This window comes from Pseudorca crassidens, chromosome 10 (genome assembly GCF_039906515.1).
Source record: "Pseudorca crassidens isolate mPseCra1 chromosome 10, mPseCra1.hap1, whole genome shotgun sequence".
NCBI classification, from domain to species: Eukaryota; Metazoa; Chordata; class Mammalia; order Artiodactyla; family Delphinidae; genus Pseudorca; species Pseudorca crassidens.
Window position 1 is genome coordinate 17,966,160 of NC_090305.1, and position 14,109 is coordinate 17,980,268.

Genomic DNA, 14,109 nt, shown 5'->3' on the forward strand with positions numbered 1-14,109 from the left:
TCTGGAAAAGTTGACACTCTGGAAAAGGCAAAACTATGGAGACAATAAAAAGATTACTAGTTGCCAGAGGTGGTGGGGGTCTGGGGATAAAAGATTAATAGGCAGAGCATAGAGGATTTTTTAGGACAGTGAAAATACTCTGTACAATATAATAATCATGAATTATGTCATCATACATTTTTCTAAACCCATAGAATGTATAACAGCAAGAATGAACTGTAATGAAAACTGTAGATTTGGGACAATTATAAACTGTCAGTGTAGGTTCATCAATTGTAACATATTTTTATAACCCACTCTGGTGGGTGATGTTGATAATGGAGGAGGCTATGTCGGAGGTGGGGAGGGGTGGTGTATGGGAAATCTCTGTACCTTCTCTCAATTTTGTTATAAACCTAATACAGCTAAAGAAAAGGTCTTTAAAAAATCACTTAAAAGTGAAAAGTGAGGATTAGAGGAGGGAAAAAAGCTTTCGTATTCATTAAATAGAAAAAGGAAAACTCTTAATGTCAACTCTGGTTCCACTGAGTACTTGTTGCTGTTGACACTGTCTGACTTAGTTACTAGTGGTCCAAGTGAAGCCTTAGTAGAAAATCTCACTGGCTTAATTTAAATTTTGGCCACCCCAGCTCTTAGAGCTATGAATAGACACACTGGCATTTGTTTGGTCTATGGAGAAAATCACCTCTTAGAAATATGCTTTGTTAGAAGGGTGCTAGATTTCCCTTGAAAATAACATTTATGTACTGAACCTTTTAAAAAAGAAAAAAAGTGCTGAACATAGAGCAAACGATTTAAAAATGGATCACATGCAATATTAATATTGAGAATGCTGATAAAAAATGTACATGTGTGTTAGAAACACTGACAAAAACCCACTTAATTTTGTTAATTGAGTTATACCTTATATATATATATATATATTAAGGTGCACAGAGCTTAAATGAAGATCTTAATGAATTTTTATATATTGTTATGCTTCTTTCACCACCACATGTATTAAGACATAGAACATTTCTAGCATTTGAGAAGGCTCCCACACCACCCTGCAGTTAGTACGTACCTCAACAGGAGCCATTATTCTGTTTTACCTCTTTTGAATTTCGTATAAATGAAGTATATGGAATGTATGCTTTTGTACCTGACTTCTTTTACTCAACATTATGTCTGTGAGATTCATCCATATTATTATGCGTATAAGTATTTCATCCTTTTTTATCGATGCATAGGATTCTGTTGTAGTTATACACCACAATTTATTTACTTATTTTACTATTGATGGATATTTTTTCCCCGAGTGTGGCTATTATATGATCATTATTGTATATACCTTTTGGAGGACAAAAGTATTCATTTTGGATGGCTGTGTACTCAGCAGTGGAGTTGCAGGTCATATAGTATGTAGACTTAGTAAGTGTTGCCAAATGTTTTTCTAAAGTCACTGTACCAATTAACAGCCCCACCAAAAATTCAAGAGTTTTTATCCTCCTCAATCCTTCATATTTTTAATTTTAGCCATTCTGCTAGTGGTTAGTGATATCTCATCTTAATTTGTATTTTTCTGATAATTATGTTGAGCATCTTTTCATATGTTTATGTTCCTAACCTTTTTTAAAATATAAGGTTTTGGAGTTCAGCTTAAAAGTTACTCAGGAAGCTTGGGTATAGAGTCAGTTTCTTGGCAGTGAAAAGGAAGGTGAGAAAAGAGAACTAATGTTTACTTACTGCCTATCATTTTGTGAGAACTTTACGTATGCTATCTCAGTTAACTCTTTTAGTAGAGGTATGTGGTAGGTATTTTTTAACGGATGGTAAAGTTCATATGTTTATGAATAGAATTTATGCAATTTTCTATTCTTTTCCCATACTCTGATATGGCCTAATTTTTCCTTCACTCCCACATGTATTGGAAATTAATGTTTTTCTAGATTTATGAAGAATCATGATTATTACTATGACTTTTTAATGATGTTTCCTTAACCCACTAACAATCTAACATCATGTTGAATAGTCTTCTCTATGCCTTTTGGTGTTTAACTTTTTACAATGAATCATTACTGTTATAATTTAAGACACTGTAAAGTTATTTCCATTTTGAAAAAAAAAAAAAAATCTATCCCTTCCTTCTGGCCAAATGAGAAACCAGATCCTTGCCTTTTCAAATTGTATTATGAGAGGTAACCAATGACCTATTTGCTTTATTATTTTCAAAGGCCTTTCAGTTCCTAGCTTTAAATTAATAAGTAGTCTTATCCCAATATTTACACTCTTCTTTTATGTTTTAGCAAGTCTCCCTTATCTAGGATTTTCTTTTTACAAAAATGTTCTCATATTTCTACTTAGTCTCACTGACACAATTAGCCTGTTTAAGGAAAAAAGAGACTGGATGCAAAATGTTAACTTGGGAGGAAAACCAATAATTTTCTTAGCCTCAAAAGAAGTTTAGGTGGTACCTTGGTAGGGAGTGTTCAAGTTGGCTGATGGTATTACTGACTTCATTACTGGGTAAGAAGTTTCCTATACCCCAACACTCAAATCCTCTCCCCTTCCTCAGCCTGCAACCAAATCAAAACAAAACCCAAAATCAAAAAGGAAGAAAAACTTCACTGGAAAAAAAATTAATTGGTGTTTATCTCCTTTTTTAAAAACAAAAGTACACCTTAAAAAAATTTTTTTTTTGGCTGCGCTGTGCTGCTTATGGGATCTTAATTCCCCAGCCAGGGATTGAACCGGGGCCCTCGGCAGGGAGAGTGCACCACTGGAGCACCAGGGAATCCCCAATATACCTTAAATATTAACCAAAGCCCTTCCAGCACAGTTCTTAAGAATGAAGGTGAAGGTCAACTGGAAAGGCAAACTCAATATATGGAATTAATACTTTAAGCCTTTTTCACAAGACTGAGTACATAATAGACCTCAGAATTTTTTGTTTGATTTATCTTATTTTTCCTTGTCCAGGTACTTTTAAATATCAGTATTATATCAGTGCACTTGCTTATTTCGTGCCTAACAGAAGCCTATTCATTTTTGGTATTAATTCCTTTAACTACAAAACTAAAAACCTCTTCCTTGAGATATCATAATAAACCATTTCAACTTCTGAAATGTACCAGGCAGGTCCAGATCAATTTTTTATGCCATAATTAAGGATGAATATATTATTATCTACAAGTATATATTACCAATAATATATACTTACGACGACAAATATCACCAGGAGCAAATGCATTAGCTTCTAAGCTTCTTTGAATAATGTCAAATGACATGGCCTAAGTCCAGCATGCCTTATTGTATAATTTCTGAATTTACCTTTGTCTACATTCTTCTTTATTGTATAATGTTCAGTGGTTGGAGGTGTTTATATAATTTTAAGTACACTCTTTGCCACACATTTGAGTAGATTCACGCAGTCGAGTCAGTTGAGAGAAAGCCTAAGGATTTGATGTAAAAGTGTTGTCTTGGGTTTGGCAATGGCAATTATATATTTGGATAGACAAGAGGGCTGGCTGCCAGCTCTCCAAAGGGGTAGAAATTTCTGATGCTTTTTCCCGGGTCAGTTTATTTTGCCCTTAAATTGACTTTATTAAGTTAAATAGTCACCAATAAATCTCTATTTTAGAATTCAAAAGACATAGGTCTTTTTTTGGAGCCACAATGTTTTTCTAAGGGAGTTAGGAATAATTCAGCTCAGTTGCCTTCAATCCAATCTCATTTTAGAAGATAGAATGAGCCCTTCATTCAGACAGAGTGGGGAGAGTTTAAGAGAGAGATTGGTTCAAGATGGTGCAGTAGAAGGACGTGCGCTCACTCCCTCTTGTGACAGCACTGGAATCACAACTAACTGCTGAACAATCATTGACAGGAAGACACTGGAACTCACCAAAAAAGATATCCCACATCCAAAGACAAAGGAGAAGCCGTAATGAGACGGTAGGAGGGTCGCAATCACAGTAAAATCAAATCCCATAACCACTGGGTGGGTGACTCATAAACTGGAGAACAATTATACCACAGAAGTCCACCCACTGGAGTGAAAATTCTGAGCCCCATGGCAGGCTTCCCAACCTGGGGTCTGGCAACAGGAGGAGGAATTCCCAGAGAATCAGACTTTGAAGGCTAGTGGGATTTGATTGCAGGACTTCGACAGGACTGGGGGAAACAGAGACTCCATTCTTGGAGGGCACACACAAAGTAGTGTATGCATCAGGACCGAGGGCAAAGGAGCAGTGACCCCATAGGAGACTGAACCAGACCTACCTGCTAGCTTTGAAGGGTCTCCTGCAGAGGCGGGGGATGGCTGTGGCTCACCGTGGGGACAAGGACACTGGCAGCAGAAGTTCCAGGAAGTTTTCCATGGCATGAGCCCTCCCAGAGTCTGCCATTAACCCAACCAAAGAGCCTGTAGCCTCCAGTGCTGGGTTGCCTCAGGCCAAACAACTAACATCTCTACCCACCACGAGTCCCTCCCATCAGGAAGCTTGCACAAGCCTCTTAGATAGCCTCATCCACCAAAGGGCAGACAGAGGAAGCAAGAAGAACTACAATCCTGCAGCCTGTGGAATGAAAACCACATTCACAGAAAGATAGACAAAATGAAAAGGCAGAGGGCTATGTACCAGATGAAGGAACAAGATAAAACCCCAGAAAAACAATTAAATGAAGTGGGGATAGGCAACCTTCCAGAAAAAGAATTCAGAATAATGATAGTGAAGATGATCCACGACCTTGAAAAAAGAATGGAGGAAAAGATCGAGAAGATGCAAAAAATGTTTAACAAAGACCTAGAAGAATTAAAGAACAAACACCTAGAAGAATTAAAGAACAAACAAACAGAGATGAACAATACAATAACTGAAATGAAAAATACACTAGAAGGAATCAATAGCAGAATAACTGAGGCAGAAGAACGGATAAGTGACCTGGAAAACAGAATGGTGGAATTCACTGCCACGGAACAGAATAAGGAAAAAAAGAATGAAAAGAAATGAAGACAGCCTAAGAGACGTCTGGGACAACATTAAACACACCAACATTTGCATTGTAGGAGTCCCAAAAGGAGAAGAGAGAGAGAAAGGATCCAAGAAAATATTTGAAGAGATTATACTCGAAACTTCCCTAACATGGGAAAGGAAATAGCCACCCAAGTCCAGGAAGCACAGAGAGTTCCAGGCAGGTTAAACCCAAGGAGAAACAATGCCGAGACACATAGTAATCAAATTGACAAAAATTGAAGACAAAGAAAAATTATTGAAAGCAACAAGGGGAAAATGACAAATAACATACAAAGGAACTCCCATAAGGTTAACAGCTGATTTCTCAGCAGAAACTCTACAAGCCAGATGCAAGTGCCACGATATATTTAAAGTGATGAAAGAGAAGAACCTACAACCAATATTACTTTACCCAGCAAGGATCTCATTCAGATTTGATGGAAAAATCAAAAGATTTACAGACAAGCAAAAGCTAAGAGAATTCAGCACCACCAAACCAGCTCTACAACAAATGCTAAAGGAACTTTTATAAGTGGGTAACACAGAGAAGGAAAGGACCTGTAGAAACAAACCCAAAACAATTAAGAAAATGGTAATAGGAACATACATATCGATCATTACCTTAAATGTGAATGGATTAAATGCTCCAATCAAAAGAGACAGGCTTGCTGAATGGATACAAAAACTAGACCCATATTTATGCTGTCTACAAGAGACCCACTTCAGACCTAGGGACACATACAGACTGAAAGTGAGGGGATGGAAAAAGATACTCCATGCAAATGGAAATCAAAAGAAAGCTGAGGTAGCAATACCCATATCAGATAAAATAGACTTTAAAATAAAAAATATTACAAGAGACAAGGAATGATACTACATAATGATCAAGGGATCAATCCAATGAGAAGATGTAACAATTATAAATATATATGCACCCAACATAGGAACACCTCAATACATAAGGCAAATGCTAAGAGCTGTAAAAGAGGAAATCGACAGTAACACAATAATAGTGGGGGACTTTAACACCTCACTTACACCAAAGGACAGATCATCCAGACAGAAAATGAATAAGGAAATGCAAGCTTTAAATGACACAATAGACCAGATAAATTTAATTGATATTTGTAGGACATTTCATCAGAAAACAGTAGATACACTTTCTTCTCAAGTGCACACAGAACATTCTCCAGGATAGATCACATCTTGGGTCACAAATCAAGCCTTGGTAAATTTAATAAAACTGAGATCATATCAAGCACCTTTTCTGACCACAACGCTATGAGATTAGAAATCAATAGCAGGGAAAAAAAACAAAAAACACAAACATATGGAGGCTAAACAGTATGTTACTAAATAACTGAGAGATCACTGAAGAAATCAAAGAGGAAATCAAAAAATACCTAGAGACAAATGACAATGAAAACACGATGATCCCAAACCTATGGGATGCAGCAAAAGCAGTTCTAAGAGGGAAGTTTACCGCAATACAATCCTAACTCAAGAAACAAGAAAAATCTCAAATAAATGATCTAACCTTACACCTAAAGGAACTAGAGAAAGAAGAACAAACAAAACTCAAAGTTAGTAGAAGGAAATAAATCATAAAGATCAGAGCAGAAATAAATGAAACAGAAGCAAAGAAAACAATAGCAAAGATCAATAAAACTAAAAGCTGGTTCTTTGAGAAGATAAACAAAATTGACAAACCTTTAACCAGACTCATCAAGAAAAAGAGGGAGAGGACTCAAATCATTAAAATTAGAAATGAAAAAGGAGAAATTACAACAGACACTGCAGAAACACAAAGGATCACAAGAGACTACTACAGGCAACTCTATACCAATAAAATGGACAACCTGGAAGAAAAGGACAAATCCTTAGAAAGGTATAACCTTCCAAGACTGAACCAGGAAGAAATAGAAAACATGAACAGACCAATCACAAGTAATGAAATTGAAACTGTGATTAAAAATCTTCCAACAAACAAAAGTCCAGGACCAGATGGCTTCACAGGTGAATTCTATCAAACATTTAGAGAGGAGCTAACACCCATCCTTCTCAATTCCTCCAAAAAATTGCAGAGGAAGGAATGCTCCCAATCTCATTCTACGAGGCCACCATCACCCTGATACCAAAACCATACAAAGATACTACAAAAAAAGAAAATTACAGACCAATACCACTGTGGAATAGAGATGCAAAAATCCTCAACAAAATACTAGCAAACAGAATCCAACAACACATTCGAAGTATCATACACCATGATCAAGTGGGATTTATCCCAGGGATGCAAGAGTTCTTCAATATATGCAAATCAATCAAGGTAATGCACCATATTAACACATTGAAGAATGAAAACCATATGATCATCTGAGTAGATGCAGAAAAAGCTTTTGACAAAATTCAACACCCATTTATTATACAAACTCTCCAGAAAGTGGGCATAGAGGGAACCTAACTCAACATAATAAAGGCCATATTCAGCAAACCCACAGCAAACATCATTCTCAATGATGAAAAACTGAAAGCATTTCCTCTAAGATCAGGAAAAAGACAAGGTTGTCCACTCTCAGCATTATTATTCAACATAGTTTTGGAAGTCCTAGCCACAGCAATCAGAGAAGAAAAAGATATAAAAGGAATACAAATTGGAAAAGAAGAAGTAAAACTGTCACTGTTTTAAATGACATGATATATGATACATAGATAATCCTAAAGTGCCACCAGAAAACTACTAGAGCTAATCAATGAATTTTGTAATGTTTCAGGATACAAAATTAATGCACTGAAATTTCTTGCATTCCTATACAGTAACAACGAAAGATCAGAAGGAGAAATTAGGGAAACAATCCCACTTACCATGGCAACAAAAAGAATAAAATACCTAGGAATAAACCTACCTAAGGAGGTAAAAGACCTGTACTCAGAAAACTGTAAGACACTGATGAAAGAAATCAAAGATGACACAAACAGATGGAGAGGTATACCATGTTCTTGGATTGGAAGAATCAATATTGTGAAAATGACTATACTACCCAAAGCAATCTACAGATTCAATGCAATCCCTAGCAAATTACCAATGGCATTTTTTACAGAACTAGAACAAAAATCTTAAAATTTGTATGGAGACACAAAAGATCCTGAATAGCCAAAGCTATGTGAGGGAAAAAAACGGAGCTGGGGGAATCAGACTCCCTGACTTTGGACTATACTACAAAACTACAGTAATCAAAATAGTATGGTACTGGCACAAAAACAAAAATATAGATCAATGAACAGGATAGAAAGCCCAGAGATAAATCCACGCATATATGGTTACCTTATCTTTGATAAAGGAGGCAAGAATATGCAATGGAGAAAAGACAGTCTCTTCAATAAGTCGTCCTGGGAAAACTGGACAGGTACATGTAATAGAATGAAATTAGAACATGCCTTAACACTGTACACAAAGATAAACTTAAAATGGATTAAAGACCTTAATGTAAGACCAGACACTATAATACTCTTAGAGGAAAACATAGGCAGAACACTCTATGACACACATCACAGCAAGATCCTTTTTGACCCACCTCCTAGAGAAATGGAAATAAAAACAAAAATAAACAAATGGGACCTAATGAAACTTAAAAGCTTTTGCACAGCAAAGGAAACCAGAAACAAGATGAAAAGACAACCCTCAGAATTGGAGAAAATATTTGCGAATGAAGCAACTGACAAAGGATTAATCTCCAAGATATACAAGTAGCTCAAGCAGCTCAATATCAAAAAAACAAACAACCCAATCCAAAAATGGGCAGAAGACCTAAATAGACATTTCTCCAGAGAAGACATACAGATGGCCAAGAAGCACATGAAAAGCTGCTCACCATCACTAATCATTAGAGAGATGCAAATCAAAACTACAGTGAGGTATCACCTCACACCGATCAGAATAGCCATCATCAGAAAATCTATAAACAACAAATGCTGGAGCGAGTGTGGAGAACAGAGAACTCTCTTGCACTGTTGGTGGGAATGTAAATTGATACAGCCACTGTGGAGAACAGTACAGAGGTTCCTTAAAAAACTAAAAATAGAATTACCATATGACCCAGCAATCCCACTACTGGGCTTATACCCAGAGCAAACCATAATTCAAAAAGACACATGCACCCCAATGTTCATTGCAGCAGTATTTACAATAGCCAGGTCATAGAAGCAACCTAAATGCCCATCAACAGACAAATGGATAAAGAAGATGTGGTACATATATATGATGGAACATTACTCAGCCATAAAAGGAATGAAATTGGGTCATTTGCAGAGACGTGGGCGGACCTAGAGACTTTCATACAGAGTGAAGTAAGTCAGAAAGCGAAAAACAAATATATTAACGCATATATATGAAATGAAGAAAAATGGTACAGATTAACCAGTTTGCAAGGCAGAAATAGAGTCACAGATGTAGAGAACAAACCTATGGACACCAAGGGGGGAAACTGGAGGAGTGGCGGTGGTGGGATGAATTGGGAGATTGGGATTGACATATATACACTAATATGTATAAAATAGATAACTAATAAGAACCTGCTGTATTAAAAAAAAAATTCAAAAAGAAGAGTGGGAAGAACACACATACACACACACACAAACTAGAGCTCAGAATGTGGGTGAGACAGTGACCAGGTTTTTGGTTGGAATTGCTGCTCAAATTGTGGGGAATGATATTTCTAGGCTGTTATTTTGGGTATATGTGAGTGGCTATTCTGAGATTTATGGGTAGGCCCAACAGGATATGGCTGGGTGTGACGAAGATGTGGCTTCCCAGGAAAAGGAACCAAACGAGGAAAGAGCATGACAGAAATGCATGACCTTCATTTAACCAAAGGTTCCTGCATCCTTGTAGATTTGAAGTCTTAAATCTGTGAAGTTGTGTGTATACTGCCAAGGGAAAGGAAATGTGATTTTCATCACTCTCTCTTGTTTGGCTCTCGTTTTTATTAAATACAATGGGGAAATATGGTACATTCCACTGAAGATATATCTCTGCATGGCAGCATGTCCACAAGGGTGGCTGCAGGCTGCACAGGACAGAAGCTGGGAACAGAAGAGGGAGAACCATTTGGAATAAAATGCAGTGTTGGAAGGAGAATCATCATGGTGCACATCTTACCATCTCTGACAGGACCCACAGTTTAGAAGAAAGAGGTGAAGTCTTTGGAATATTTCAGAATCAGTGATTGAAAATGAGAACGAACCACCTGATGAATGATAAATAAATAATATATTGCCCTTCTCCCCAGCTCCACAAAGCAGTTCCGATTTTTACTCCAGTCTGTATTAGAGTGATTCTAGAGGTCCATCTGGAAATACTTCCTCACTCTTATTTGTTCACTTTCAACAGATATTGTTGAATATGTCGACGTGTGAAAGTTTCACATTCCTTGAGTGTGAATTCTGAGGCGAGAAGATAGAAGTTAAAGTGAAAAGACAAGCAGTGATCAGGTAACGGAAAGCTTGCCTTTTTTTCCTAAAGACTTGGTATTTATCCTATAGGACCTAAAAAATAGTATACACAAAGGGGGATCATTGAAGGGCTTTAAAGAGAGAAAATAATTGCATTTAAGTACTATAAATAGTCAATGTTCACTTTTCTTTTGCTTTATGTGATTAGTTTAAGGCCATGGTTTGCAAATTTATCTGAACCTTAAAATCATCTGGGGATCTTTGGAAAATTCCATAGCCCAGACCACATCCCAAACAAATTAAATCACAATCTCTAGGAGTATATGTTGGGAAACATAGAAATAAACAGAAAAAAAAAGTAAGTATTATTTACAGCAGGTTAAATTGACTTGAGATGGGTTGGGCCAATTCATTTATTTATTTTACATTTTTTTGTCGTGACTTTTTACTTCCTAATTTTTAAGTGATGGAAAATGGCATGATGAAACAGTGCCAGAACATCTCACCAAAACAGAAACATTCAGTTGTGTTACTGCATAGGCACTTTGTATCTTGCTAGAAGAAGTTGGAGCTTGGGGTGAGGCAGGAAAGGTGATTTTCCAGAGACTATATCTTTGGGTCCATAAATTTCCCTTCATTTCTCCCATATGTCCCCATAGTAGTATTTTCAGTATAACATGATGTATTTGTACAATATTTGTGCTTAGAGAGTGCATAGTATTTATTTTTACCATGATGTAGTTATATGAGCAGGCATGGCCACATAGGTCAGTCATAGGTACACTGTGTCCCTGTTACCTGCAATTCAGGTAGGGATCACTTAACACACAAAAGGGCTTTTACATTATGGCCTGCATCACGCCTTTCTCTTCTACTTTGTGTGAAAAGCAGAACTTTTTCCCTTGGCCTTACTTGGATGATTAGGAGGAAGTTTCTTTTTTTTCTCTTTTTAGTTGCAAAATGCTATTTAGTTAAAACACATACTCACACACGCACACCCCAAATGCCAACTATGAACTCTTCTTGGTCTAGCTAGTGACCTTAAACTAGAAAGCACACCTAAGATGTAATATAAAGGGAGTGATTCTGTGCCCCACCTCCAAATTTGGTAAATGTAATGTGTTGCTCGGGAATCTGAACTTTAAACAAGTGTTCTGATACGATTGGTTTGCTGTCACTTTTAGAAACACTGATTTTGGTAACTGAGAAGCAAAGATAAATAAGGTGGGGAAAAAAAACTGCCTTGAAAGTGTTTTGGGCTGAAACAATTTTTTGTGGCTTCCATATTTGTCATAAACATTGTTCTGAATTGGAATGATTTTTCTCCTTCCATAAGGCCTAAGAAAAATGTCTAAGCAGGGCCCTCTTCCATCTTTGAAGTAGGCTCTTCTCTTTTTTCTAGCTTTTTATGGCATGTTTGCTTTTCCTCACCATCCATACTGTACTTGGAGTTTTGGATTCTCATTCCTTAGGCTTTGTCCCCATCCTTAATCCAATTTTTATTTTATTTTATTTTATTTTATTTTATTTTATTTTATTTTATTTTATTTTATAGTTTATTACTTTCATGCTCAGCCATTAGGGGCTCCACCTGGGCAGCCCAGCCAATGCGTCTCTAGGGCCAGGTAAGCCTCCCTGGCTTCTTTTTCTATTCGGGAGTAATTTTGCTGCTTAGGTAGGAGGTTGCTGCGGAATGAATGCTGAACTAGAAACTCTGTGATCTAGTCTTGCTTTACCATTTAGCAACAGAATGATCTTGAACAAGTTCCCTTTCTAAAGTCTATCTTCCTCTTCAGAAATTTGGAGAAGCTACTACCTGTTCTGCCTACTTGATGAAATTATCATGAAAAGAAGTGAAACCTCTGTATGCCAAAATAATTTGTAAATCTCAGAAGTCAAAATGGCTAAGGCTGTGGTCCTCAAAATTTAACTTGCATCAGACTCACCTGGAGAGCTTATTAAAACAGACCTTGGTGAAATCCACCCCCAGGATTTGTGATACAGTAGGCCAGGAGTTTGCCTTTCCAGATGGTTCCGGGAGATATTGATGCTGATGTTGCTGGCCCCAGGATCACACTTTGGGAAGACAGGTCTAAGGCATTATTATAAAATGGTTTAATCTCTCAGTTTACATATGTTCTTTGTGGTTCCCAGTGGATCTAAAATCCCGAGATGCCATTAGTGAAGTTAAAGTGAGCTAAGAGTAATTTGAAAGTTGACCAGTAGGTCTTCATAAAGTAAACACCTACTAAATGGGAGCTAGAAGCAGAGAAAAACAAAATGAAACAAAACAGATGTCACAGGCGGAAGATCCACAAATCTCTAAGAAATTTTATTTTATTTTATAATTTTTTTTATTGGAGTAAAATTGCTTTACAATGTTGTATTAGTTTCTGGTGTACAATGAAGTGAATCAGCTACATGTATACCTGTATCCCCTCTCTCTTGGACCTCCCTCCCACCTCCCCATCCCACCCGTCTCAGATAGTGAGTTAATTTATTTTTCTGGGTATGGAAGTGGCCAGTATTATCCTTGAACTGAAGCCGTACATGCCCAATCAGGGCTACTGGGTGTGGGCCTCCCCCGGGTCTTCCTGCTGCCTGTTTAATGGTTTAATGGTCCAGGCCTGGGTTACTGTAATGAGAGGAATGGAACACTGTCAGCTTCAAAGTGAATGTGCTGTATCGTAAATAGTAGTGCAGAGCACACAAGACAATTTTAGCCGGAAAATTAAAATATGCCACGACATAGCTATAAAATTCTTTGCTGTCAAGCCAATATCATTCTGGCTCATGGCTATTGGACCTCGCAGAAGGAGGTTAATTAACGAAACAAACCTGTTGTAAAATGGTCTAAAGAAAATCTGATGGATTAGGACAAACTTAGAGGTGCCACATGAGATTACATCTACCTAAACAGAGAAGGAGCTGGCTGGCTGTCAGTGAAACTCAGAATGCCTGTAGGTTTCTATGTGAATCTGGCTTCTATAGCATGTCTGTGTGTGCAGTATGTGTCTTTGACCAAGCATCAGAACAATCGGGGCAGGGCTTTGAAGGAATGATGGGTCAGCCTAATTGGTCTTTCCCAAGCAGTTGTATATAGTGTTCAATTCAAAAGGAAAGATGGGTCAGCTTAAAGCCATTCGCATGACTCGGATTAGCTGTTCAGGTCCTACAAAGGCCCAAACTAAGGAATCCTTGCTCACTGTTCCTTCAGAGTGCAGGATGGATCTAGCCGACAGTGTGGCTCTTGATTGCCCTCTGCAGGGATAAATCCGGAGCCTTGTTTGGGGAAAAGACTTAAGAGAATTGCAAGCCTTAGAAAGATATATACGCTGTGGCAGTAAATTTCAAGGCATGCCTGGCTCTTTCAGGGCCCATCCAGTGTGGGTGATTTAACAAGCAGGCAATATTTTCAGGAACCAAGGTTAGTGCATCAGATATACAAGGCATTGGCTGACTTGGGAAAACAGAGTAATTTAGGTCTGGGACCGACAGGAGAATGATGAGGATTGTTTTTCCCCTTCTCCTTTCATCAGAAGGCTACAGCTTTGTGGAGGTGATCTTAGGATAAAACAAAAACACAGCACCGTGCACACACACACACGTATGTCTCGTTTTTATATATTTAGTACTGATGTTAGTGAAACTAATGAAAAGCAGATTGGTC

At 37.5% G+C, this 14,109-nt stretch overlaps 1 pseudogene; it reads left to right on the top strand.

Annotated features, from left to right (window-relative positions):
• Positions 1–14,109, top strand: part of LOC137232657 (uncharacterized) — a 976,682-nt pseudogene that overhangs the window by 917,641 nt on the left and 44,932 nt on the right.